This window comes from Temnothorax longispinosus, chromosome 3, assembly GCF_030848805.1.
Source record: "Temnothorax longispinosus isolate EJ_2023e chromosome 3, Tlon_JGU_v1, whole genome shotgun sequence".
Taxonomy (NCBI): domain Eukaryota; kingdom Metazoa; phylum Arthropoda; class Insecta; order Hymenoptera; family Formicidae; genus Temnothorax; species Temnothorax longispinosus.
Window position 1 is genome coordinate 19834440 of NC_092360.1, and position 24665 is coordinate 19859104.

At 39.1% G+C, this 24665-nt stretch overlaps 1 protein-coding gene and 1 pseudogene across 2 annotated transcripts in view; both read left to right on the forward strand.

The window, feature by feature from the left end:
- Positions 1-24665, forward strand: part of LOC139810405 (uncharacterized) — a 325546-nt gene that overhangs the window by 119474 nt on the left and 181407 nt on the right. The window lies entirely within an intron of this gene.
- Positions 9274-11417, forward strand: LOC139810168 (uncharacterized; annotated as a pseudogene).

A 24665-nucleotide genomic window follows, 5' to 3' on the forward strand; every position in this document is an offset into this window, starting at 1 on the left:
TACCACGCTCCAGATCAGCCAGCATGCGGGAACGAAGCGCAACCAGCGTCAGGAATAACACCATAGTATCAGGCGGCGTTCGTTGATCACGCCCCATCAGGAATTCACGCGTACCGGCATCATAACGCACGCGAGCGTGAACAAGGTCCGGAACCTCCGATCTTTCGGGAACCACCAAAGCTGGACCACTGGTTTCCTCAGCCTCCTCACCAGCCCGAATCTCATTTGGATCCACCGCGTCAGCCCAGACTGGCACATAGTCAAGCGGAGGCATCCCGAGAAATAAAAACTTTACGAGACCAGTGACAAACTCAGACTGGAGCGACTCGTAAAGCAATATAAAAGCGAAAATCCGTGGACGGACATCGTCAGCAGAAAATACGATTAAAAATAGAAAACGACTTCAGGAATACACCTAACAGACCAAAAGACTATGTAGTAACGCAAACGATGACAGCCAAGACGCATATGACAACATTCTCCGCACGACAATACACAACGAATATAGTATAAATTAAGCTGAACCAGGATGTAACCTCTATGGGAAAAGAAAGCACTAGCGAAAACTTTATACCTCAGTTTTCTTTTTCCACGGGGGGAGGGATGTTGTGCCGCGAAGGTCAACGATCCCGAATTGCGACACATAGCTGTCAGCGTTGCTTCCGGATCTTGCCAAACTCATCGGAGGTGGCATTCCGGGTTTCGCAAGTGACACAGGTCACTCGCCCGGAAGCAAAAGCGCTGACGGCTGAGTCAGCACCGCGGAAGCTAACGCGCGAGAGATAAAAGCCCGCCCTTCCGAGAAGCGGCGGGCAGTCCGGAACGAAAGGCTAGATCACGCGCAACCGAATGTAATCGATAACACGAGCGCCCGCAAGTCAGGGCAATAGACTAAGAACACCTGTGTAACAAGATATCCAAGTTTATTAAACGCTATTATACAAAAGATCTGGACTCGTGTGTTTTCTCCCCGCCCGGCGGATTCCAAAAGAACTCCGTGCCGACCCTGCATCCCCAGGCGCGGCACAACATAATAATCCGTAAGGTTTTATATGTTTTTTGAGTTTTGCGGCTATAACTCTTTCTTCATCGCTACTTCTTCTCGATCGTGACTATATTTCATGGTTGCAGTATCAATACACAGAGGATACAAAATATTTTTTACTATTGTTGCGCAAAACGTTGTCTTTTTCCCATTTTTGGATGTCTTTTTAAAATGATTTTGCCGAAGTTGCTCAAACACATGATCTGAAAGATCTGGTTTTTGCGATTCGGGGTCTATTTTGATGCTTTTTGGTGTCTCTGTGGCAAGAATGCAATACTCGTTGCGTTATATTTAATTGACCTTGAATTTGATAAAAAAAAAATTGATGATTTTGATTTATATTATCAAAATTATAATGGCGACCTGATTCTCGCTTGAGTCTCTTTTGCCTTTCATTTGTTTTTCGAGGTTCTCTGGTTCTCGCAACTTTTATTTGCCGTTGCTTCTCCAGTGTTTCGACAATAGGAGGAACTGTTTTACCCATTCCTTCATGCAGTTGTCTTTAAATTTTTTGAATTCCTTCCTTTATTAAGTTTTTATTGCAAAGTAAAAAAAAGGTACAAAGAAGGCGTTAAGTGTTAAAAAATGTTAATTCTAATCTAAACAATGCAAATTATTTTACAAATATATCTGTACTCACAAAATTTTTGAAAATTACATCAATATTTTATTTAATAATTACTCGTCATTATTTCGTCTTTCTTTGGTTTACACTGTAAAAAATTTTTATGTAAATTTACACCATTTATAGTAGGTAATAAAGGGACCCTCACAAATGGGGTAAATTTCCTCGCGTTCGTAATTTTACAATACAAAGTAAAAGTAATGTTTTCATGTGTAATGAAACAGATTGTAAAAGTAAATTTACAAAACACTGGGAATAATGTAGAAACGGTAATGCAATAATACTTTTCTTAGTAGTATTATTAAACAATCAAACATTAAATTTACTTACCGAATGGGAAATGTACAAAATGTTATGTAAAATTGAAATGTAAAATTGTAATTTAATATTACAGTACTGTAAAATTACAATAACTTTTTATGAAATAAAATAGTAATACAGATTATAAAAGGAATATATGAATAAATGTATGATTATCAATTTTATAAAATTAATAATGCACTCTAATATAAAATCTGAAATGTGTGTGCTATTATGTATGTTATTAAAATACTATTATCATATATATACACACACACACACGCACACACAAGTGTAATATAATGTAATATAATAATATACTTACAGTTATATATATATATATATATATATATATATATATATATTTCATACATATATATATATTTCATACATATATATATTTCATATATATGTATTTCATATTACGGTAGTACTTAGTTTGTAGAAGTATTTTCTTTGTCTGAATCTATATTTCTTAATTTATTGAAGAATGTTAGTACTCTGTACTTTGTTGCCGTTTTTCGAGATTTCGAACCAGAGATTGGATGAATATTTAAAAAATATTTTTGTATAAATTCCAATGTACATGTACTGCTTGCGGGATACTCCATATTGAAAATGTAATAACTGGACATTAACATCTGTAATGCTTCATAAAAGCAGCATGTTTTTTCAATTAATATATTTTCTATATATAAATAGAATATTGGACATGATGTATCATCTGTAATAATAAAAAATATGAGCAATTAGAAAACTTATACACATTCAAGGATAGATAAAAAAATTTCTAGAAAATAAAATATATAGGGGAGACCGGGGCTAAGCCGACACTATTTTTTCAAAGGCAATTTTTAATATTTAATTAAAATTTTTAGGCAAATTCAATGATATATATTTAAAGAGTGCTTCTTCAGGTACAAAATTGATTCAGGAAGTTTTGCTGTACGTCGCTTTGTTTTGCCGCCAGGAAAGGAAAAGTGACGCGAAGACAAATTTTCGAATTGAAAAATGACGGGGCGAACTCGACATCCCGCCGGAGCAAACTCAACACTTTGTTTGATCGACACAATTTGATCTGGAACTTATTTTTTTATTGTTTAAAAATAAAAATACATTGTTTATCAAATGAAAAGACATTGTGTATTAGAAACAAAAAGTCGGAATAAAGTAAACAATTCTTTAAAATAATGAGAAAAAAAAGATTAAACTTTTAATTATCTTTTTCTGAACTGTCTGAAAAACAATTTATACACGTAAACTCGCGATCAGATGTGCGCACACATTCGTCCTGAGCCATACGGTTGCATAAGATGCATTGTTTGTTATTAGAAGCTAATGAAATGTTTTCCGAACACACGCAACAGATGTTCCTTAAATCGTCATCGGAATCGGACGAAACAGTGACCTTTTTTGCGATAATGTCACTTTAGGTTAGTGTCGTCTTTGCCCCGGTGGCGTCGTGTCGACTTAGCCCCGAACGTCGTTTTTTACTTTTGTTACTCTAAAAATATATAAATTTTGAAAATATGCAAAAATTATTATTGGATTCGTATAAAGCATCGAATTTCCCATCAAAATCACTTAGCGGTAGATTCGCAAGAGTAAAGCTCGATGAAAGAGTAGACATTTTCAAGAGATCAGAAAAATTACTTTTCACTATCAAAAACACTTATGTCGCGTTAAAAATTACACTATAACTCAGAATGTTATCAAATTCCGTTGATAATACTGGCACATAAAGACGCATTTACAGTAGCAAAGGCAAGTTTCTACGATAGATTTAATAGATTTAAATTGGCAAAAAGCCTAGTGTCAAGTTCGCCCCGCTGTCGGCTTAGCCCCGGTCTCCCCTAATATATTTAAGTATTACAAAGTACAATAATTACCTATAATTATAATGCATAGCGTCATAACTAGTGCTTTTATATGTTCCATGGTAGTTCCTTTCTGTGTATTTGACAAATTAACAGTATAAGTTAATTAAATGTAAGACAATGACATAAAATTAAAAGAGATTACAACACATGCATATTTTTTTAATACATACCGGATATGTTTTAAATTATTCTTCAAAATCTTCTTTGAAATGTTTAAAAATAATTTTTATTAGTTTCATTTCTGTTGGATCATTTGAATTAGTGATATCTTTATATTTTTTATGTCCGTAAATTTCTATTTTGTTTTGTTTTTTCAACATTTCCTCCTTCAGAATATGTATTGAACATCCCATTAGTTTTTCATAATGCCAAAACATGTATTTTTTTTGTAAAAGTATCGGCCATGTATTTTTAAAAAATATCAGAAAAAAAGTTAAAGAAAGAGTAAAAGAAATATCAGGAAACAAATAAATTCTATCAAAGAAACGAAAAAATAGATTTCTGTAAAAACAAAATTAGGATGACAAAAATAATTGAACATAATAATGTTTATCAGAAAATGTAAGAATAATGTTGTATTTAGCTGTATTGGATAAGAGTAAGAGAATTGAATATGAGATAAAAATATATAAAAATTCAATAAGTTTTTTACACTAGTAGATATAAAAATTGCACGAATAATTCTGTAGATGTACAAAGTAAATGTAAAGTTACATAATTACTCTAATTTTACAAAATTTATGTAAATTTGTCTTTCATTGTGTAAATATATCTCACTTTTTATCGAAAATTACATTAATAATAAAATATGAAGAATGTGTATATAAATGTATAAATAACAGATAAGAGAAAATGCTTAAAATGATTTTTGAATTGATTGATTGAAAGTAAAGCCTGATTTACAATGTGTTCTTTGCTTCCTGTTTTCTGCTTTTACCTCTTTGCGTAACGTGATGTTTCTTGTCTCTTCTGAAGTTTGTAAATTTTTATCTTGGACGACAGAGAACAAAAAAACATCACATTATGCGACGGAATTGCGAAATACGAGATAGTCGGAAAGAGGTAAGAGCAGAAAACAGAAAGCAAAGAACACATTGTAGATCAGGCTTAAAACTGTTAAAAGATCAAAAACCAGGCGACGGGAAACATGTGTTCGTAAAAAGCAAAATCTTTAGAAAATGAATTTGTTAATATCCCGTTGGTAAAACTATAATAATGTATTATCAAGACTTACCAATTTATCGATTTTTAGATGAAACTCAAAACAATCAGATATATTAACATATATATTATATATATATATATATATATATATTATATGTAGGTCCGGAAGTATGTTCCGGGACTTTATTTTTTTACATCGGTATATTCCAGGACATTTGGCAGTTTCCAGGACTGTCCTGGAAAAAATTCATGTCCTACGGCACGTTTCGGGACAATTTTTTGAATCTGATATATGCGTTACATATATATGCGTTATATTCCAGGACTGTACATTTCAAAAAACGTAAACAGTCCCGGAACATACCTCTAGACCTACTATATATATATATATATATATATAGACATCCGTTATTCAATAAGATATTGAATATTAATTTCCAACACAATACAGACAAGCTCTCGCACGTCCGAACTACTCGGCGACTAACAGTGAAACTGGAATATTCCTGAACCGTTTCTTTTGCTTGTTAAGACAAAACACTATCGAAGACGCGCCACCTCACAGTAGCATGGCAACAACGCGTCACCGCCATGTTATATATATCATGCTATAATCCATAGCAATGTATGGATTATTATCGATATAGTACTGTAATATTACACAAAATGTAATTGCCTTATAACCTAGCAAATATTGATATGTACATTATGCATATAATACTGAGACTGATCATGTCTCAGCCTTAATATCTATTTTACCTTCGGATTAATGTGCAAATTTGCATAATATGCTTTCATTGCACGAGGTTTTTGTACACATTTTAACCTCATGTTGTATGGTTTCAGACGCATCCACCTTGAATTTTTTTTACAGTCGTTTATTAGGATTGCCCTACTTTTAAATTGAGCGCTTTTAAATGTATTTATTATTAAACTACCGATATCGATATATTATTAGTAATTTAATATTAAAACTTGAAAAAGTGACGTAAACTAATTCGCTCATAGTATTATAACAAAGTATTATGCGTTCAAATTCTCGAAAGCTAGCTTCTTTACTATGCTTTCTCTTTATGTCGATCGATTCGGATAAAAATCTCTGAAGTCTTTCTTTCTCTCGCAATATTCCTAGAGTAAAACTGTACAAAAGCTCTACGAAAGTGGCGATATTTTTCACGGATCTGGTTCGAGTCTCGGCTCTTGAGAAAGGTGCGCATGTAGAAAGAGTACGCCAACATAGTTTATCCTGCTAAATGGTTATCAAATCTCTATAAGTTCTGTATTGTTTACACATAAATTATAGAATATCTAAATGTTTCTTTTTTTTCGATGTCCTGTGAAATTGTACAATAGAGTTACAAATAAAGATAAAGCCACAGTTTACGTATAATCTGATTCAGTCTTTGCTAATGTTACATAATAACGTGCGAAAGAACTAACAGTTAGACTATTTAAGAGGCTATTTAAGAATTTTAATTAATAGCGCTTTTGACTGGGCCGGGTTTGCTCGCTCCGAGAGCGATTAATGACGTCACTTCGGTAAATCGACCAATGTTATTGCTCGATTTGCTGAAGTGACGTCGATAATCGCTCTCGAAGCGAGCAAACCCGGCCCAGTCGAAAACGCTATAAGATACTGGAATTTTTATAAAATTACGTTGTAGGGCGTACGGTATGGCATGGTTTATGTTGCATATGCCATGCCTAATCTTTAAATGGGTCTTTAGGTTTCTTATAACCACGTTTGAGTGGTTTGACTCATCTTCTTTTCCGCAATGATTGCATGTCGCGACCAAATCTCTTAAATCTTTAAAGTGGTCTCACAACTCCTTGTGGGACCCGTTTTTCGGTAATTTCATTATATGTGTCTTGTAACGCAGAATGTCTATTACCGAATGTTGTATAAAAATGACCTCAACAAGCGTTTTAAACTGTATATTTCAGGTAAATAATGTACACAAGAACACGCATACCTTTTCCACTCGAGACAAAAACGTATATAAAATTGAGATATTACAGTTTTAAGGAATATTTGTACATATAAGTCAATATTTAATTAGTTGTGAATATTATTACGTTGTTATTACGTTGAATATTATTACCATGTAGGGTAGACCGGGGACAAAAGTAACAGGGTACAGTTGTAACATCGTGAATATTTTTTAAACTATAAAAGGTACATGTGTATGACCGCGAGGCGAGATCCGCTAGATAGAGCGGCATTTGTTCCTTAGTTCATTGCCGCCCCTCGCGGAACGTGCACGTGTGCAGGAGAAGAAGTTACTTTTTTCCTTCCTGAAGTAAGTTTTCTTACGTGCATAAAATCTGAAATATTTTTCTTTTTTTATGCCGAAGGTATAAGGTTTTATTTTTATATGTTTTAGTGATTATTTATGTTGATGATTTGCATAATACGATTGACTTTCATCCAGATATTTATGTAAAAAATTTACTTCGAATCATAAAATATCATTAGGGGACAATTGTAACATCAATGCCTGGGAACAGTTGTAGCGTTACAATTGTCCCCGTTGCTCGGGGACAACTTCAACTTAACCTAATCTTTTAAATATATATGATTATAAATAATCTTTCAGTTGAGAAAACAGTATTATTTGTTTTTGTTGCTATAATGTAAAAATACTGATATTGTCATGTAACAAATTATTTTATCATTAAAGTTGCATTTTTTATAGAAAATTCGTAAGATTGATTACATAAACCTACTAAATAACCATTATTTTGTTTATAGATGATGTGGTACAATCGTTCCCCTCTGCTGTTACAATTGTCCCGGGGGTTGGGACGGTTGTAACAGTATTCCTCATATTCTTTAAACAATAATAACTTTTTTCCTAGTTACATTACTGAATTCAGCACAAGAAAATTTTGTAGTCAAATAAATACTACATCTAAAGGTACAGGTCTTTTTTACGTAGATATTATATTTTAACTGTTATAAAATCTTAAACTCAAAATGTTACTTTTGTCCCCGGTCTACCCTACTCATATGAAATATACCTACTCAGTGCTTTGTAGACGTGGACAAACCCCTTCTTTCAAGTACCGTCTTACTTCATTATTTCCATATAATTTGTAGACAAAATCACTTTCTTCGAAATGCTTACTGCAAACCGAACTCGCTCGGCTTATCGTGCGACCAATAAATTGACACCATTTTTCTCTATCCTCTTCATTTTTTGGAACTCTTAAAAATAATGAATAACATTTTAAAAAGTTAGTTAAAAATAGTTATAAAATAATTATAGTTTAACCTATATAAACTTTTGTAAAAAATAAAAATTTTCACATATAGTCACTTGTGAAGGGATACGTTATTCTTGTCCTTGGTCTGTTTTACAAATCCATGTGTAGGAAATTACTTTTTTACACGTATTACATTTTGCCTTATGGCCTTGTAAATAAGTGTAAAATTTCCGTAACCTGTTCGTTAGTTTGTACTTCTCGTCAGGAAACATTTCATGTTCATTCGCTAAATGTGTTCTCATGTGTCCAATTAATAACGTTTTATGCGAGACTTGTATTTTTTTTTACATTTATCACATTTTACTACTAAATCTTCTATATATTTAAAGTGGTCCCATAAATCGATTTGTTTTGAAATTCTATTCCATTTTGGTGTCATTATAGCCGTCCTGTATTACAGAATGTCTAATACTAAATGTGGTACAGAAATTGCCTTAACAAACATTTGCAAAATTGGTCACAAAGGTCAAAGACAAAAGAATGCTTTATTTATTAAAATGTATGTAAATATGGATATATAATTTAAATTTGCCTAAATAAATTAGGAATAAAGGCCAATAATCGAGCAAAACAGTAGACATCAAATTAAAAGTCCATTCTGTCTTATAATACATAATTCAATAACGTAATTAGACTAGTGAAAGTGTCAATAATTTAAAATCGGCAAATGCAAGTCGGGCGCGGAACGTTGTGCACAAATAACACTTAAAAAACCACGTATTCAAGTGTGATGAACGTTTCGGCTCTTCTTTCGAGCCATCTTCAGCATTTATTGAGATAAGAAGATGCTATTTCTGCTTTTAAATGTGTAGGTACTTACGCACGGGCATTTGGTGTTTCTTTCAATATTTTTTATGAATTCGTACATGGCAGTTTTTTGGTTCAAGTTCGTGGGGAGGTAAAAATTATTGCCAAATTGGAGGAGTTTAGTCATCTCTAAAGGAAGTACTTCCGTGTTGGAGGAGTTAATAAAGAATCATTTGTCATTAGCATATTTTATTTTAACAATTTTAAAAGAACAGATGTGCAGTGCAAAATATCCTTGGATTTAATGTTACCTAGACTATATAATTTTTTATTGTCTCCGAATTGGAGACGAATGAAATCTTGGATTAAACTGGTGAAAATGTTAAAAAAATTATATTTAAGGAGAGAAAGTAGTAATTTTTGAATTAATGGTAATCAAATACTAGTCTTTAAGTCACACACATTGTGATTGTGATCCAAAGATACAAATTTAGATTTTAAGTTACGTTTAACTAAATAATCGCTTTAGTACCGTTATCTTGGAATAAGTAATTATTTGCGTTTCCGTTATTATTAAAAATTTATTTGATGTTTCTACCCAAACATTTGGGTCGAATACTTAGTCAGGCTGGCTTGTATACTATTGTAAACTATTTGTCAAATATTGCGAGTATTATACTAGTGCACATATGTCAACGGCTGCGTACACATCATCCATATCTGCGCGTGTCGTGCAGTCGCGTCGCTGTTGATGGGAAAGAGCAAGTCCTTGCTGAACAACGTGATCCTGTCACTCACCCGCAGGACGTCCAACGCGAGCGAGCGCAACCGACACGGTTCTTAGGTGACCAGCGTTCCAACTCCTCCATCAGATACATTGACCAGGAGGCCTAGGAGTCCGGCGGTAACAGCACGGACACTACCGATTATTTTGATCTTGAACCCTCGCCCGGAGCGGACGCTGATTTTGCCGAGCGAAATAATGGTCGCTTTGAACAGCAACAACAGTATTATCAATGAACGACAGGATGAAAATCATCAGATTCCGCGTTCCTTGCCGTCGCCGACGAAGAAGTAAAACAATAACGGTAGCAGTTGGCGCCGCAAGTTTAGGCTACGTCGTCGCTTCAACGATTCCTTGAACTTGAACAACGGTGAGACACGTTCCTCCTCGCCGAGCGAATTGATAGCAAAGTCCTTATCCTGGATCGAGGAATCCTTGTTCAGATGAGGGGCAACAAGGCAGCAACACCACGGCGACGACCATCTCGTCGCCATCGGTGTAAATCGACGTGACCGGAAGCCCTTAGATAGCCACCGCCTCTGTCGACGACATACCGTTTCTGGAGAACAGTTTTAGCTAGCCCGAAAAGGAAAATGACGATGAGGAGCAGGCTGGTCCGGAGTTTGAGACGGAGAACTCATCCTTACCGTGCAGCCTAGCGGCCGCGTCCATCGTTGGCCTGGACTTCCTCTACGGTGCCCTATTACGATTTCCTGTCTGTGAACGGCGGCGCAATGCGGCAGGGGATCACCAGCACCAGCTCGCCCCAGCTATCGTCCGATGTGAGTTTGCATTTCAGCGTGGACTGCCCACCGATACTTGCAGCTTTTACGGTGAGGACAGTAGTCCGAGCATGGACTCGTTGAAGTCCAAAGGGTCTGGACGCGACCAGGTGCCGCGAGATCTTGCCCGAATCTGGAACGACATAGCGCCGGCTGCTCTTCAGCCAGCAGCTTGTCGAGCCCGAGATCGAGACCGGGTCCGGCCGGGCCATGTTTCAAGCTGTTCGAGGAAGGCGACATGTATATCCAAGTGTGCTGCCTGAATCAAACCCGGATTTTCGTAAAGAAGATCCTGTCCGGCAAGTTCCTTAGACGCTGGGAGACGCATCATCTCTATCTCAACGACTATTGCCTGTCCTCAAAGACGCTGACGGGTTTTCTTCAGCAACCTGTTCCGTACAGCAGCATGTCGGAGATCCGAAAGTACGTTGTCGCCAGGTGGGACCCTGTGTATAAGAACTGTCTCAGCATTGTTTTACCAAACGGCTTCTTCTGCAAGACAGTAACACTTACACGAGAGACCAGTGATACCGCTTGAGATGGAAGAAAAATATTTTTCGAGGAAGGCGACATATATACAAGTGTGCTGCTTGAATCAAACCCGGACCGTCGTAAAGAAGATCCTGTCCAACAAGTTCCTTAGACGCTGGGAGACGCATCATTTCCATCTCAGTGACTGTTGCCTGTTCTTCAAGACGCTGACGGGTTTTCTTCAGCAACCTGTTCCGTACAGCAGCATGTCGAAGATCTGGAAGTACGTTGTCGCCAGGTGGGACCCTGCGTATAAGAACTGTCTCAGCATTGTCCTACCAGACGGTTCGCTTCTTCTGCAAGACGCTTACACGAGGGAGCAGTGATACCGTTTGATATGGAAGAAAAATATCTTTTGAGGAAGACGACATGTATACAAGTGTGCTGCCTGAATCAAACCCAAACCTTCGTAAAGAAGATCCTGTCCAGCAAGTGCCTTAGACGCTGGGAGACGCATCTCCTTTATCTCAACGACTGTTGCCTGTCCTCCAAGACTGACGGGTTTTCTTCAGCAACATGTTCCGTACAGCAGCATGTCGGAGATCCGAAAGTACGTTGTCGCCAGGTGGGACTGCGTATAAAAACTGTCTCAGCATTGTTTTATCAGACAGTTTGCTTCTTCTGCAAGACAGTAACACTTACACGAGGGACCAGTGATACCGCTTGAAATTGAAGAAAAATATCTCAAATACCAACATGTGTTGATAAGCACTCGAGAAGAGGAGGTACTGCGCGAATTGTGCACCATGATGAACTTCACTCTGTGACATTTAGTCTAACCTTGAAGCCGACGTTAGACTTCTTCTGTCGACTGACAGTTTACTAACGGTTACCTTCGTGTTGTTTGGAACTGTAATGAAAATGACTTCTTTTTCGTCGGGTATTCTGATGTGTGCAGATTCTGCATAAGTGAAGAAAGTACGGAATTATCTGTAAGTTGCCATTCTAACGACTCGTCCGTGAGATCGCTCAGGACATTTCAAGACTGACCTCCACTTCTAAAGTTCTGCTGTATGGCTCTTCAAGAAGCTAGCGAGGCGTTACCTTGTACGTCTTTTCGAAGATACGAACTTGTGCGCTATTCAGGCTAAAGCGAGTCACTATCATGCCGAAAGATATCCAACTGGCACGTTGTATCTGTGGCGAGCGAGCTTATGCGCAATAAATTTATAAAATAAACAATCTAAAAACACGAAGGTGGTCACATCATTATCTTCTATTTTTTATTGTAAAAGTAGATGGATTTTTATTTGTATTTGGTTACTTAACCCTTTAAGGGCCTGTGTATATAATTATGTACATAAAAAAAACGCAAAAAACCGAAAAAAAAATAAAACAAAAAACTAAAAAAATTAAAGGACTCATCAGGGACGTCTTTTAAGACTTTTATAAATTATAACATTTTACTCTAATGGGATCGATGTGTGGCCCCTAAAGGGTTAAATACAGCAGTTTCAAACATTTGTATTGACAATTACAGTACAATTAAACGTGTTAAAAAAACTCTCAGTTCCGAAACATATAGATGCTAGGTATTATTTTATACGCGAAAAATATGCAAACGAAAAAATAGATATAAGATATGTTCTAAGCGAAGACCAACTAACCGATATCTTTAGAAAAATCTTTTTTTATTAAGGCTCTTGGTCGCTGAGCCGAGAACTCCGTGTTGACGGTGGCGACGTACCGTTGCGGTAGAAATAAGAACTTTCTCCAATGGAGAATTCTATTCTTTGTGACATGTTGACAACCTATTTTGTCCTGCATGGTATTTTGTTATTATTCGCTCTGTACTTGTGCTGTAATATTTATATTCGTGAAACTCGTAAAATTGACCGAGGAGTAAGATTTGCAAGGAATACATATGCGGAGGGACATTTTTCACTCTTTTCGATAGTTGTCAAATGGCTTGTTTTCTCGTATGTTTAGGCTTTGTTTTATGGTTGTTTGTTTATTGTCGAGAGAAAAGAATAGTCCCCGGTCAATTTTAGAAGTGTTCTGAAATGATCTACAGTGATTTTTTATTGAAATGTCTTTTTATTTGAGAATGCCACGTAGGACAAAATAGGGTAATTTCTCGCTTCGATAGCAAGAAATTCAATATGACCGCGGTGACTACCCAGGAGCCTTAAAGGATAGATTTGTCACATTGTGCAATAAAATTGGTATTACAGAAGCACTTAAATAGTGCGAATGTTAGAAATGAAGTTCAAGTATTCGTACGCTTCTGTTTGGTGTATGCCAAGAGAGTAGATAAGTGATGTTATCTGTACAACCTTTCTCTGTTTCTTTTATTGTTAGTTTATGTCCGTTTTCATTTTCCTTTTTATTATGTATTTTTGTGGATAATTTAAATAACTGTTTCAAATTAAGATGGCAACACAATATACAATTTTATTACACAGAATAAGGATACAATTTACATACCATGCGCGTGGCCATGCGGGCACCATATAAAAGCCAGGCTTAAGTGTCTGAAAACAGATGTGCAATGGCGGAAATAGCAAAAGAAAGAACGGAATTGTGCTTATTGCGTTCACTTGTTAATAGCGCATCCTAAAGTCCAAGTCTAAAGTAGATAAATAAAAAATATCGCAATTATCCCCCATTTTGGCTTTACAACTATGCGACCACACAAAGAAACGCGTACATACATATAATGTTTCACACACAGAATCAGGTTAGGAAAATTGCACTTAATGTGTAGCTATGTTACATTATGCAATAAGATAAGTCTACATTATGTCCATTATTCGACGCCATTTGACTCTAAATGTTAAAGCATTGAGTCTTATGAATTGCGATTACAGACATCTATATATTATATACTAGACTGCTAATTTCCACAAAATCACTTCCACGTGGATCTGAAAAGTATGTACATAACTCATGCGTTTTGTAAAAAATACGAATGTTACTTAATTGGTTGAATTTCAAGCAATACGTGTTACATATCTACTATTTCCTCTTTTATTTACGCCACGGGTGCGCAGATGCTTACTCGTCATATATATGTGATACATATTTTTTGAAATCCATTATTTTGATAAGGTATAAAGGAGTAGCAATTTAGTATACACACATACGTGACGCATACATACATGAATCTAATGGATAGAACAGAGGAGGTATCTTTCGGACTTGCTTCACTAGTCAGGTATGGAACCATAGATCTTATAGATATGCAGGTTAATTGTTACAAAAATATAATTACCGTAATCAGCTGATTCACGTAGAATTTTGCTATCTGCTTTCGTGTTTGCTCGGTTATATATTAATTTTTTGTTTTTCATATGTTTTTATCGCGGTCTCTTGCGTTTTTTTCCCAATTACTTAAATGTTCAAAAATTGGGCCTGCGATATTTGGTGAGCAAAAGCATGTAGCGAAATTTAAGGCAATATTGACCATGGACTGGCAATACATATATAGCACATCTTGTCACATACTTCTCTCTCTAAAGTGTCCGGAAGCACCGAAAGAGGAAAAGAGAGAGAAATATACTTTTCTCTCCAAAGTGTCCGGAAGTATGGAAAAAAAAGAGAGAAGATGGTTCTTTCTCTAACTTTTTACGTACGTTATAATAAACTGTAGGCAGTTGCCAGTCCATATTTATAAGGTCCGTGTATTGGACGAATCGTTGTCCATGGATGTATAATATAGATGTCTGTGATTGCAGTACTTTGTCTATCTAATAGTTACTTTAGCGCGTCTTATCCTAGAGCGTCTAATCCAGTAGAGCGCGCGTAATATGAACACACATCTACCCTTTCTTAAGAAAAAAGTTATTTCGCTGCATACATTGATAAGTAATCAGGTCGTTTTATAACGACCTGACTACTTATCAATAAACGCTCTAAAATGTTTGTACTCTAACCGTGGTGTATGTTGCGCTTGATCAAAAAGATGATTAGGTTCTGTCTATAGAGAAACGCGGATATAATTTGTGTTTTGTTTCGAGATTGTTCGGCATGTCTCTTGAGAAACATTGTCTTGTTCATTCCGTTTATGCGATTTAAAACTCTAGTAATAATCATTAGTTTGAGACTCTACAGGAGTGTTTACTTGAACGCATTCGATTTACATGTCTTATCCAGGAACAGCCATCATCGAACGACATCTTATAATGCAACTTTCTCAATCGATCTGTAATTCTATCGAATTTCCATTTTTCATCTTTCGAATAATTTTTACACGCTACTCTCTCTCCGCACGAGAAATTTGTACTTAATGTGTTTGTATTACTAAGAGTTTGGATTTTTTATGTTAGTTTTTGTCGGAACACAAAAGGGAATTAACTCAGTCAGAAGTTATTAAATTTAACACTTTTCGTTGTTTGAAAGCGAGAAATATGTAGTCAATCAACGGAAAGCTTCTGACAGTCTTATTTTATTTAGTAGGTAACATTACATCTAATCTAGTGCATAGTTTTCTGTTGAGAACATTTTTGCAGGAGACAGTTGTTATTGCATATGGCATTGTTCTATACTGTATAATGTATAATAACTTATTTAATGCTAAAATCCTGTTAGACTCTTGATAATAAAAAATTAATATAGTGATTTGGCTATGAGAGTAACAACGCGGTTCTTGGTGCATAATTTATAAGAACTATTTATTTTTAAATTACAATAATTTTTGTACGTTATTTAATGCTAAATCGACATTTAAAGAATCACAGTTTATGCGACGTAAAACTTGTTTGTATAAAACGTTCAGCCTGATCATTTGTTGCTATATTATACGAAGCCGTATACTTTTTGTTTAACTAATGCTCGTAGGAATTGTTGAAATTTATATGAAGCAAATGTTTTACCGTTATCCGTAAATACAGTTTGTGTGGTAGATCAAAACTATTCCGAAAAATTTTTTTTATTTGTTTTCGATTATTATTCGTTAAATTCGAAAGTGCACAGCTCAAAACTATTATTCACGTGGCTTTTGGGTTTAGGAAGGCTTTTAGCCAAGATCTTTTGTAAAAAAGAAGCCCTTGGGTAAAGAGCCGTATTAATAGATGAAACAATTATTCGAAATGGTACATTTTCTTTATGGATTTTAGGAAAGCCGTATGCTTTAGGAAGATTTGAATCACTGGCGTGCATAGAATAGTAATCTCTTTGAGAGATACACTCCTTCTTCAACCACTTTTTTAGGAGGTTATTCAACTCTTTCAATTGATACGGATGGATTTTTTTTTACTGTGGAATACGTATCATTATCACTTAATAATGTTTCTATTTTATGAATATATTTATCTTTGTTTAATGCTACTGTAACGTTCCCTTTGTCAGCTCTTGTGAATACGATGTTATAATGACCATTCAGAGGCCGCCCATTTATTCGTAATATTATTATTTAAATCAGTCGGTAGAAATTCCAAATGTTCATGTAAAACGTGTCTCATGTTATTGTTGAAGTTGACAGATATCCATGGATTATCCAGATGCTCAATTTAACATATGTGTTTAGTGGACCGCTCGTGGTTTTCGCGCGCCGCGCCGAGGACAGCACAAATAATTAGGTTCTCGTGGAAAATGTAACAGTCATTTATTTAAAGTTGATTACAGGATCGCACTCGCTATTACATTCACTCCGATTCGACTCCGTTCTCGATATCGACAATTGCTAGTGTCGCGTACGAATTGCTAAGGCGCACTTGGCTCACTGAGCTCCCGGTCGGAGCAAGCGAAGCGATCGCGGCCGGAGCTCCGAACTTTTCCGCGAGGAAATTTCGAGACGTGAGAAACGCTGATTGGCTCCAAATCGTCGAGCAACCAGACTATTGGTCGCAGTACGAGCGATCACGCGATGTACACCTGTGGTCCGGGCGCGAGCGAAAACACAAAAAAACCGGAGGGGGGGGGGGTAAATAAACGCGTTTTGGAGCAAATCGAGCGTTCTCGAATATTCCCAACGCTCGCTTTCACTTTTCGAGCGTTGGATTCTCAACATACCGCCCGCCTTGCATTATAATGCGAAACAAACAGGGGTTAACGCGGGGGACTCACGTGATCCTGCGGAAGATGTTGCAGGCGGCGATGTTACAGGTGCATGTGGTGCTGCAGGTGGTGGTGCGGCAGCCGTGGTGGGTGCCCCGGGCGGCCGCGAGTCGCACGCGCGGCCTCGCTGTACTCCCCCGGAGGACGACCGCGACGATGACGCTGTCGCGGATGACGCACGCGTAGCCCGCGTCCGCGGAGGAGATGGTGGCCCACCGTTCGCGCGCTGAGTGCCCGCCGTGCGACCCGGCTGATGCACCCGGGGGACGCCATGCTCTCGCGCATAATGCGCTTTAACATCTCGAAGCGGCACAGCTGTTTTGCCGATGTAATTGCATATGGAGCATTTATAGGCTATGGAGTATGCATCCTCCGGATGCATTTTTTTCTGATGTTTCGCAAGGTGAGCCGGGTCGCAATACTCGCCCTGCGGTCTGAGTCGCGGGTGGCCAGTCTCGCCCACCCAGCACCGGGGACAGCAAACCTTCTCCGGCAATGGGTAGGCGAGCATAACCTTACATGGTTCCTGTTGACCGCGCGCCTCTGCCATATTGTACGATGTGAGTAAGCAGAAATGAAGGTGAAAGTAGAAAAGAAAATTAATAAAAGAAGTTATTCACGGCGCCCCCGCGGCAGCGCCCGGAGAGCGCGGATGCCACGGGCCGCGTGTCCCGTCCACAGGGCGGCCCGCGATGTATAACCTAAAAACGTTGCAAGCACCACGTGGCACCCGCTCCGAAATCAGGAGACACACCGCGAAAGACACCCGCCGCACCCGCGATCACCGTACGCACCGGGTGACGCAGCGAAACTTAAGCGCGCGGATCCAGGACGAGTAGTCACAGCACTCCACTTTCGCGCGTATCGCGGCACTATAAAATATTTTACCCCGGGGATACGATTGCGCAAGTTTTACAAAAAGAAAAAAAACAAACTCCCGGGGAATGACACTTAGAGACGAACGGACGTCGCTTCCCGGCCGGCACACGCACGCGACACACACACACACGGAGATCTAACCTAAGATCGTGTGCCGGCAGAAGCTCTCTGAGCTTTTAATCACGCTTTTAATTAATAGATGTCAAATGATCAAATAATGAGTTAAATAAAATAAGTTAGATAAAATAAGTTAAATCAGAAAATCAAAATAAAAAGTTAAAACGGATTAGATTATGTTTAGATTATTAAGCGTGATAAATTCTCTCAGATAATTTCTACACTTTAATCTTAGCTCAGAGAGCCGTGAAGCGATCACAAGAGCACAAGGAGAAATGTTACATCTTAAGATCTAGGTTCTTACATAATACATTTCTTCGCTTTGGAATTTTTATACAATGTCCTTAAGTCTAATGAGGATCAAACGATAGCGTAATGTTAACGGGAGTCTCCCGTCGCGGGCGCGCCCGGGCGGACCGGTAGACGCAGGTAACCGACGAACAATTCGCATTGGTTTTGAATGATTCTTCCGGCACGCGAATGAGCGGTCGGCCGATGCAGGTCTAGAGCCGCCCGCCCAGCCAAACTAATTGCTCCTTTCTGATGAAGGAGTGTAGAGAGCGGAGGACTGATCCGCGAGACCGCGAATGCGTCGGGTCATGAAATCGTGAATTTCTTTGTACGTAGGGTAGGCATCCGTGGAGCCTCGTGTTAGATTCCATTCGGTTCGCGTTCTCGGGCTAAATTTCTGCGATATAATGTACACCAAGAGGTCGTCCCACGTAGCGACGGGACGATCGAGATTCTTTAAATCGGCGAGAGAAGCGGATACATTATCGCGAAGTCGTTTCAATTCGTTAGCGCTTTCGGTTTTCATATGCGGCAAATCAGCGAACGCGTGAATATGCGCGGGAATAATCGCGGCACGGTTGTCGTACTCGTTAACGAGAACTTGCCACGCTGCCTCGTAGTTCGCGTCGGAAACCTGAAGATTGTTAATCAACAACGAAGCCTCGCCGGAGAGGCTCGCCTTCAAGTAATGCAACTTTTGAGTCTTCGTGAGGGACTCATTTTTGTCGACGAGTGTCTCAAAAATTCCGCGAAAATTTTCCCATTCAGGGAAAGTACCCGAAAAGTTCGGAAGCGAGATACGAGGCAAATGCATTGACATTCCGAAGGGCGCGTCGCGATAAGATGACTCGTTACCTCGATCCGACGCGCTCGGAGCGTCGTTACCTAATTTACCGATGACCTCGTGGAGGTGGTCTGCCGCGTCGAAGTAGGCTTTCTCTGCGGCGAGAAATTCATCTTGTTGAAAGTAGGGGGTCGACTTCGTCTCCTCCGCTGTAGCCGTTTGTAGAATCTGGACGTGGAGGGCTTCAACTTTCTTCCAGAGCCCCTCCAAATTCGTCAGTCTCCCCTTCGTCTTAGGGAGAGAGACCTGAGCCTTCGGAAGTTTCTTGAAGTTGATCAGCGATCGCTTGAGCGTAGCAATCGCCTCGCCTTGGGCGATGAGCAGATTCGTGAGATCGATCCTGAGACATTTTAGACTGTCTGGATCTCGTAGACAACGATCTGACACCTGTGTGTCAATCGGATCGAAGAGCGAAGACGCTCTTGTGCGACTCCGCGGCGAGCAGCAGGGCGATACTTGCGGGAGGCAGGGACGTCTGGCCCGTCTCCGCACAGCAAAAATGCAATACTCTCGTTGCGTTATATTGAATTGACCTTGAATTTGATAAAAAAATCGATGGTTTTGATTTATTTTATCTCCATCTTTTTTATCAAAGATGCCTTTCAAGGTGGGTAATGTCTTTATGGTGTCACGTTCTGTTTGTTGTTTGTCCGTTTTTTGGTTAATGCATTTAAGCAATTTACCAGGGATTTGGACAAGTCGTGTGAAGGATATTATTATTATTATTATTGTTATTCGGGGCCGAAAAGATATCTGAGTTTATAAATTTTGTAACGAGGATCACTTTTGTTTATCTAATTAAAATGGGGATAATCGATGTCGAAGTCGACAGGAATAGGTTTAAATGGAGGTGCGTTTTTTAGTTTTTGCAATTGGTGGAGGAGGGGGAGAAGATCTTGATTAGAAATGGCTGCTTGTTTAATCTGGAACCTAATCTTTTTAATTTGAGTTCGTCTACCTCCCTTTTTCGTCATCTAACCCGGATTTTCGAAAATGAATTTTGTAGCTCGCCCACACTCTTTGTCAACGCTCAAAAGCCAATCCGCCACACTCTGCTTGCCACACTCTTCGTCAGCGCTCAGATCGGCAGCGTAAAGGCTAAATTTACTTTCGGGAATTAATAGTGATTCTAAAGATTAGCCTTGTAATCGCCACGCTTTCGACAGCAAAAGTACCTGCTTGCCACACTCTTCGTCAGCGCTCAGGACCGATCGCCACGCACTTTATCAGCGACAACTGCGAGTCGAATCTTAGAAATGATCGATCAAGAATTTAACACGAGATGAGATTCCAGATTTTGAGCTTATTTCTTTTTCAAACTTATCTTACCTTTATTCTTAAAATTTAGTACAACTGAGTTATGCGTGAGGCGCGGTCTTAAAATATAAGCGTACAGGGATTAAGTCCCAAGATCGAGTGCGAATGCTCGGATTTAGACGTACAGTAAAATGTAGGAAACTGACTGTCTGAAATTGAGTGAGATTTAGGAAAATGATTTAAGTCGTGAACAGAGTCTGAGTTCAAGACTATTTGGCTGAGCAATTGAAGTGCTAGAGCCGAAGGACTATGTGGCTGAGCAATTGAAATGCTAGAGCCGAAGGACTATGTGGCTGAGCAATTGAAATGCTAGAGCCGAAGGACTATGTGTAAGGAACCGAAGCTCAGAACTATCTGTGTCGTGGCGTTTTCCGCCCTATTTATACCCGAAAATGACCAGAATCTCCCGCGCGAGATTCCCGCCATTTCCTACGCGTCTTAAGGGGGGAGGTTTTCTAGAAGCTTCTAGAACATTCTAGAAGCGTAGTTTTGGGCCCCATCTGGCCCCCAGCCCTCTAAGGGTTGTCCGATAAGATAAACATTTACAGGAAACTGAGCGTTCGCTCGGAACTCTGAGGCTAGCGTGCGTCGTTCGAGTGTTTAAAATTTTCAACGTGCGTCGTCGGAATTTTAATATAAAATTTCCGTACGTAACAATGGCTTTTTCCACTGTTAAATGTTCAGCCGACATAGGACATTTAATCTCTACCAGACCATTTTCATTAATGAGTCCATCAGGAGAAACACCCAAGCATGGATTTTCACAATCAATAAATAATCCGCAAAGTTTTATATGTTTCTTGAGTTTTGCGGCTAACTCTTTCCTCGCAATCTTTTCTCGATTGCGACCATATTTCATGGCTGCAGTATCAATGCACGGAGGATACAAAATGTTTTTTACCGTTGTTGCGCAAGACGTTGTCGGTCTCATACGACATACGATTCTAAAATTGGATGCTGTCAACATTTCACGTCTCATTGATAACCACAGCTCAGATTCACTTTGATCTATCGTATCGCGTTCAATCTGCTTCCAGTTTTTTCCATTTTCAGACAACTTCTCTAAATGATTTTGCTGAAGTTGTTGAAATACATGATCTGGAAGATCTGGTTATTGCGATTGTGGGCCATAATGGCGATCTGTTCCTGATTCTCGCTTGAGTCTCTTATGCCTTCCATCTATTTGTCGAGATTCTCTGTTTCTCGCAACTTTTATTTGTCGTCGCGTTTCCAGTTTCTCGACAACAGAAGGAACTGTTTTACCCAAGCCTTCATGCAGTTGTGTAAGGACTTGCTGTGTATTGTATTGCAGAACTGCTCCCGCAATTCTAGTATTACAAGAGTCTTGTTTGCCAAAATGAATGCGTTTTCCGCCAATTTCTTCGTCATATTGAACAGCAAGCTTTCGGAATAAGCGCTTAGATACATAATTGCACACTTTATTTTTGGGTACAGACCGTGCAGTTTCAGAAACGGTACGAGGTTTTTCTTCGTTTCACGGTCATCTTCGCATTTACGACCGCGTTCTTTACACCGTTTATGCTCACCAAATATATGGCTAGGAATGTTCAATATATCTTTTCTTAATTCCATAGCCTTATGAGGTTGGTTTTCTTCTCTTCGTAAAGAAGCTAGTTCCATCACCTCTTTTCGTATTGGTAAAATGTTACTCTTTATAACATTTTGTATCTGTACAAAACCACGCTTTGGTTGTGTTGTTTCAGCCACGTTTTGTAATTTTCTGCACAAATTACGAAACAGATGATTGGTACATTCTATTTTTTTTTACCGTGATCATTACTTCGCGATACGGATTATTGTAGAGTATAGATTGATGTACATTGCTGTCGCCATCGGCGATAACTGTTTTATATATCAATCCATGGATTTCGAGGCTACTGTTAAAACCTTCCGCAATGGCATCGCTCTCCATACTTGTGGAGCTTGCGTTGCGATCAAAATTTTTGTCTGGTCATGAGAAAAAAAAAAGAAGCCATATTCCAAAATGCTTTTGTGATTATTAAAACCAGACAACTCTTGGTCTCTTGCAGAATAAGCAGGTTCTCTGGACGTCAAAGTCGATAGTTCGACTATAAGACCAGAACACTCTTGGTCTATTGCAGAATAAGCAGGTTCTCTGGACGTCGATGTCGATGGCCTGTAATGAAATGTGGTACATGTAAAAAGGTTGGGTACGTCCCTGTAAAACGAAATTTATCCCGAGAAAGAAATCTACGCCGCAGGACTCCCCCACTAATCAGGTTCAATCAGAGTGCTTCCAGCTGTTCAAATTGATTCAGTACAACTATTGAGCCAAATTCATGAAGTTGCTTCGCCAGGTAAGCAAATTATCAATGTCAAGATCGATGGCCGTAACCTTGAAATGGAGCTAGACACCGGAGCACCGTGCAGTATAATTGACAATTTTCGAGTTACACAGGACATCATATTGACTACGGTCGTATTCCAGTGAACGCAACCATCGGATCTACTACACAAAGACTCAACTTCTACGTCGTGTCAGGGGACACAGACACCCTCTTAGAACAGAATGCACGTCTCAATCAATTACTGGCAAGCTTCGCAGACATCTTCAGCGATGTTCCTGGTGAGCTGACTGGTCCGCCGACTACGGTGTATTTAAAACCTGGCACATCTCCAATCTTCGCCAAAGCTCGTGATGTTTCTTTGGCGCTACGGGACCAATATGCTAAGGAAATTGATGCAAAAATTGCATCGGGAGTCTACGAAAAGGTTGAATATTCAGAATGGCTTCACCTACCCATATCGTCGTGAAAAAGAATGGAAAATTACGTATCACTGGGAATTACAAACCGACAGTTAACCCGAGAATGATTGTCGACGAACATCCGATACCAAAGATTGAACATATTTTTAATAAGATGAAAGGAGCTACGTTTTTTTGCCACCTCGATGTTACGGATGCATACACGCATCTCCCTATTGATGAAAAGTTTCGTCATGTTCTTACACTAAATACTCCAACGCACGGACTGATTCGACCAAAGAGAGCGGTTTACGGAGCAGCTAACATTCCGGCAATCTGTTAGCGAAGAAGATGGAATCGATCGATTTGCCCTACACCAAATTCAACAGTTGCCAGGTCGCGCTGAACACATAGCGCGCGAGACACGCAAGGACCCTCATCTTGGCAAAATAGTACAGGAGTTGGAAGCAGGTCGCAATCTCGCACGTATTGGCTACAAGGCCCCGGAAGCGTGTTACACACTCGCCGCCAACTACTTGCTCTTTGAGCATAGAGTAGTTATACCTTCAACGCTGAGACAGCCAATCCTAGATGACCTACACACAGCTCACATCGGTATTGTAAAAATGAAGAGTTTAGCGCGATCCTTCATCTATTGGCCAGGTATAGACTCGGACATCGAACGGTCTGCTAAATCATGTGTGGAATGCGCACACCATGCACATGCTCCGCCGAAGTTCAGCGACCACCACTGGGAGTATCCGAAGGGGCCGTGGGAACGAGTTTACATCGATTACGCAGGGCCAGTGGCAAGTGCAATGCTGCTAGTCATCGTCGATGCTTACAGTAAGTGGCTTGAAGTTAAAGTCACCAATTCGTCTACAACAGAGGCTACAATTAAAATTCTGGATGAATTATTCGCTGCATACGGTGTGCCAACAACCATCGTTTCGGACAACGGCACCCAGTTCACTGCTGCCGAGTTTAAGACCTTCCTACAAAGAAGCGGAGTGACATTCCACAAGCTTTCAGCACCATACCATCCAGCTACAAATGGCCAGGCAGAACGATACGTCCAAACGGTGAAAGACGCTCTAAAAGCGATGTTTACAACGAGAAATTTACTACAAACAAATTTGAATGAATTGTTGCGTCAGTATCGAAAAGCGCCCCACCGGAGAATCACCTTCCAAGCTGTTTCTGGGACGCAATCTGCGCACCCGCCTTGACCTGGTGAGACCACAAGATGCCAGAATTTCGCAAAAGCAACATATGGCATTTAATCCCTTCTTCCGTAAATTTAAACCGGGACAACAAGTCTACTTTCTCTCTGGAAATCCACTCATGGATAAGTGGGTCTCTGGAGT